Here is a 5,943-nt window from a genome sequence, read left to right as displayed (position 1 = left end):
GGGGAGTGATACCCACAAAGAAGAGAAAAAAGAGAAGGGAATAGTAAAAGCAAAAGATAAACAACAAGATCATGCATAGAGAGGCATAGTCCGACATACTTGCCTTCTAATAGCTGACCTTTAAACCAAACAGCTTCTTTTGTCTCTTTGAACAAGAAGTACTTGGGTGTTGGAGAAGAGCTAAATGAAACCCATCTCCATCTCCCCTTTTAAGATCTTAACCCACCCACCAAATGTGTCTCTCTTCTCTATCTTAAATATTTTTTTAAGATTTACTGTCTTGAATTTCAGAGGAAAACCAAACTTAATTAACTATTATCCACTATTTATGTGTCTCATTCAAATCAATGCTTTTCTTTTATCACTTTCTTGTATGAGTCCCTTTCTTTCTTTTTCCTACTTTACTGGTATGTTTCCTCCCACCGGCCTAACATAAACATATGAACAAAGGCATAAGTATTGCTATGTGTCTAGCTATGGGGGAATGTAAGCCATGTTGGGGGCTTGTAATCATATGAACCAATGAATGGGTGAGCTTCCGAAAATCAAGCAAGTCATTGAATCATAACCCTTCAATTTTGAAAGTCTTTCTTGTGGGTCTCTATCAAGATGTCTTAAGATTTTCATAGCCCTTAAGGATCTGAGGGACCAGATTGATAACATGAAAATTGCAAGCAAAAAAGCACACAACGCAGGGATTTTTACATAGTTCGGAAAGATTGTCTACATCCACAGTAGGATGAGAACTGCTTCACTATCAATAGGGAATAGGATTACAGCCATCCGTCTTCATGCCTCTCAAATTATAGAGAATACCTCATCACAATTCATAGTAAATATATGTAGGTATTGTTCTCGCCCCCCTCCACCCAACCTAGCACATGCAGGAGCCTCTTGCATCAGATACACTTTTTACTGATCATATAACCCTAAAAAACTTTTTGGATCCTTGGACTTTTAACAACCCTTTGGAATCAGCCTAGAAACCCACGCAATGGAATACAAGACATCGCACCCCCAACATGGACTCCACCAAATCATGAGTTCAGTGCATTCAATCTTAGTCATCCCCTGATATAGGCATCTAGCCAAGCAGAACCTTCTTAGCAATGGTGTGCATAAGATATCCCAACCATGCTTGAATTCATTTTTACTTTCTTGTACATTCTCTAAGCCAAGGACAGAAATAGGCTTGATATAAATTGGTGGTTAGATAAATGCATCATTTGCTTTTGATAAAACCAATTCTAAACTCCAAAGCAGCTGCCCTAACCCTTTTAGTAATAACTCTAGATGACAACTCTTCTTCAGGAAATTAAATAGGAATTTGAGAGAATATCATTTTAGAAATTATAGATTAGGAATCCCTGGACAAAACATAATTTTCATTTGAGAAAGAAAAGTAGATCACGGGTTCTATTTAATAGCTTATGTTTCTTTCATTGGACTGACTTTTTTATTATGGAAGCATGTCTTATATGAAATTGGAGGCCTCTCTCACACTGTTTGATCATGGCTGCATGGTTTTAGAAGGAAACTTGATGAGTGGGTTGAGATTTGACATTGTGGAACCCTTTCAATCAATAGGGCCCATATCTATTAGTCAAAGCACTTCTTTTATAGGACCAATTCTTAGATTCTTTTGTTTATTGTCAGAGCCTGTTACTTTCACGAGTCTTTCACATAAGGTTTCATCACAAGAACACATGAACATGCTCATACAGACTGGAAAGGGACAAACCCTACTTGCCTTTGACTGATGAGGTAATTTTTTTTCTACAAAAGTCAATCCTAAGACAACTGGCCATGGAAGTGTTATTTGATACGTCAAGTTATTAGAGAGGTTAAATGAATGTAAGCTGTGTTAAGCAAGTAGGGATCTACTAAACCCAGCACATAATTTGGCTAAACTAGTGGCAGCAAAGAGTGAAAGATCTGGTGGTAGTGGATATTGGTTGGAACTTTGACTGTAAGATACTTTCTTCTTAGTTTTTAATGCAATACTGTTTCTTTACCATTAATATATGGGGGAAACATTCCCACGATGTCAGTTTAAAATAGAAACTGCATGCTTCCACTCAAAATACTGTAGCTTGCCCTTAAGAATTGTCCTAAATACCTCTCCCCCTATTGGATAGGTTCCTTTTTTTTCAGTCTCCTCCTTCGCCCTAAACTATATATGACGTGGAGGAAACCCACTCCCTTAATTTATATGTAAGGGTCTTCTTATTGACATCCTTAAATATCAAGTAATTTATAATCTTATTTTTTTAACCTTTTTAATTGGTAAAACACATTAAAATTTTCTTTTAGAGAGAGATCATTACACATAAAACTAATGCTTTGTTAATTCTAATTGGAACAGGCTAATGCTTTTACTTGTCATAAACTTAATGGTTTTAGTTCAAATCTTGCAAACCTAGCTAGATATATTGCTATTCTAGTCAATAACACTAGCGACATAGCATTTGGAGGAAAGATTATATTGTCAATCCTTTACGCGTAATTAAGTAGCTATTAAGAATGTATTGTCGCCAAAAGATCATGGTTTTCACACCATGGGAGAGTTATTTGAAGAAGATTTGACGGTGGGGATGCCACAAGGAGGAAAAGTTCCACTCTAGTTCTTTGAATGCAAGATGTGCCACAGATTTAAGCTTTGACCAAGGACCAAAAAGTCATGGCCTACACAATGATTCCTAATTGGGATATCTACATATTCTACATAATTTTTATTTATCCCATCTACTTGGGGTCAGCTACATAATGTTTTTTCTTTCTGATCCACTAGCAAGGAATATGTACTCCGACACAATGGAATAACAAATTAATTTATTAAGGGTTTTTTTATATTAGTATGTCAAGTGAATTATAATGTCTCAGTATTTATCACATGGCAATATACGGGGTAATCCATATGATCAATAGAGGGCCAGGAAAGCATCTCATCGGTGCAATTTCAGTCTAAAATGAGTAGAAATAGTAAAATTATAAAAGATGTCATTTTGTATTTTATATTCAACCCCATTTGATGGTATTTAGTAACTTTCCTTTCTTACTTTGGGTTAAAATTTGGCCATTGAATTGAGATGTATGTAAAGTCCTCTATCCAATGGACTAACCCATATTCTGTCAGATGGCAAACAATGAAGCATTGTACTTCACTAGGCATACATAGTAACAATTAGAAGGACCCTAATTTTAAAGTTTAGCTAAAGGTTTTTGACCGTCGGTGATAACCTAATGCATCCACCGTCCTCCTTTATACCACAGCTTTGGAACCTACCACACAAAGGTGGAATTATCTCTGTGAAGAGTTCAAATGCTTAAGTCAATAGACATTACAGGGTGGATCAGAGCAAATTGCTACCTAACCCTTTTAATAATGGAATCTCTAATCAAAGTTGTAAGTAAACAATTTCAACTCAATCCCTCAAAATTAGCTCAACTATATATCTAAGTAAGGGAAGAACTGAGTGCATGAATCTATAGTACTCTAGACTCCATATTCAAATTCAGCCCAAGCAAGGGCTGAACTACCTATTTCCTAATCCGTGTCCTGAAGTGTGAAAATGTCATTTTAGGAAAAGAGGTTTGTCCTATGACCTATTTGACATTCAAAACTACATACCACTTGGTCTCAAAGACTTTTGTATTTTATCATCAGTTGTCTACTTTGGAATAGGAATAGTACCACTTGGTTCCATGAGTTCAGGGGCAAAAACAGTACATGAGGGCTCCTTCTTGTGGATAGAACATCTCCACTTGGAAGTTTTAAGGACTTTATGGCAATATTCCAGCTTCCAAACAGCTTTAAGTGAGCAGATCTCTTATTTGTTTTTGTGGTTGCCTGGCCTAGTTTCCTTTAATTTGTGAAGTTGATATGGATTTAAAATTGTATAATTTATTCCCTTTAACTATGATTTAGAGTTGACAGAGGATGAGATATTTAGGACCCACAAAGTATTTGAGGTTAAGAAGATGAGATAATAAATCTATATTAAATAAATAATGAGTCTATTTAAGATCATGGGTGGAAAGCAAAGGTTGTATTTCATATGGTTTCTTCGAATGCATATCAAACGCACTAGTTATCGCTTGATGTATTTTTTGTAAGTATGATTTAATTTTTAAATAGATTACTCTAGAATGAACATGAAGATCAAGTCAATTAAAAAATTTTATCAATTACTTACCAAAGAAAGCAAGTTTTGATGGCAAATAAAGCTACCTAAATCCTTGACTTCGGAGGTTGCTCTTTTTCAAGTAGTTGGTAGGTCAGGGATTACTGATAAAGGCCGATTTGGGGATTTGAGGTTTAAGAGGTGACTTTTCACTTCTTTGAAGAATTGGAAGGTTCCCATAAAATGTGGGTCATTCTACATAATTCAACATGCCTATTAGAGTGTTATGCATTTTAACGGACTTCCTATGTAACCATGTAAGGATGGAGTTATGTGATAAAACACCTCAAACTCATATCATCACTAGCTAGGGGATGAGTTTCTAAATTCAATTGCAGACAATTAGGCAGTTTGACTCTCATCACTAGCTTAGGGAATGACTTTCCAGTTCAATGGTAGGCATTTAGGTAGTCGGGCTCTAAGGTAAGTCTATGGTTATTAGTTCAACCCTCCTACCCCACTTCTTTAAAAACAAAAATATATATAATAATACTAATAATAATAATAGTTGTTGTAGTATTCCAATAAGTGTAGCTTAGTGGGCCCTCTTCCCCCCACACCCCCCCCCCAAAAAAAGAAAATATCGATCTCTTGTTTATGTGGCCCCTAGCTCAGTGAATCCTGCCTGGCCTAGTGGCCCTTGAACTAGCACCGAAAAATAAAACATCTCATAACTAAGAATCTAAGTAACAAATGCAAATCAAAGGTGGATTCCAGGTTTCAATAAAATTATGTCACCATCACAAAAGTGAAAAAATATATGAAAGTATAACATTTTTATAATCTTGTCTTCCTCGATCTACCCATGTTCCATATGGCATTTTTTTTTTTGTGTGTGTGCAAGTGAGAATATGCTTCATGTAGCAGTGTAATTGGTCCCTAAAAATTTTAGTCCCTTTCTCTTCATCATTTTTTGAGTCCATCTTGTCTTCATAAGATGGGGGTAGGCATTTTTATTCCCATTCCTGATCTTTTGTACATGAGACACCCACTAAAAGTAAGGTCCAATGTCTGCAGTTGTTAGATTTGGAAATTATTTAGGTCCTATTTGGTTAGAAATGAAGTGAAGTGAGGCAAAGTGCAGTTAAATTAAAACAATAAGAGAATGACATTGCGATGAATAATGGTGTAAGTAACTACAAAATATGCTAAAATGGTAATTACTATATATTTTAGGTAATAAAAATTTATATTTTTCTTTGCCTCACTTCACATGCGTGTACCAAACGAAACCTTGGATTTTAAATCTTAGAATTATTAATCTAAATCCAATTTGCAAAACACTGCCTAAAATCATATGATTTACTACATTAATAGTGTCAATTTGGTCAATACAAAAAATTAACCACATAAAATGAGTGTGATTTCTGTGATCCACTAAACACATGGGTTTATATTATTGGTAATTAAAAACAAAAACAAAAAAAAAAAAAAAAAAAAAAAAATCCCTGGCATGAACTATCATATAAATCTGATGTGTCAGTACATATGCATAATCCTTCATTGAATCACCACTCAAAGAATGCTCTTGGGAAAATCACAGCAATCACCTTGACACCCTAATTTAAGTTTCAATTAACTTCAAAACCTAATTTGGTAACTTGAAATTAAAAAATAATAATAATGAACATCTATCCAGGCTCATGAAAACTTGCTAGAATTAAAAACTTAGATAGTACTCAAGAAAGCTGGTGCTAACTAAAATTTCGAATTTTGAAATTTTCCACTCTTGATCTGTGTTTTTGTTTTTTTTTTTTTT

Source organism: Macadamia integrifolia, unplaced genomic scaffold, assembly GCF_013358625.1.
Source record: "Macadamia integrifolia cultivar HAES 741 unplaced genomic scaffold, SCU_Mint_v3 scaffold1945, whole genome shotgun sequence".
NCBI classification, from domain to species: domain Eukaryota; kingdom Viridiplantae; phylum Streptophyta; class Magnoliopsida; order Proteales; family Proteaceae; genus Macadamia; species Macadamia integrifolia.
The sequence above is the reverse complement of the archived record's forward strand: the minus strand, read 5'-3'. Positions refer to the sequence as shown.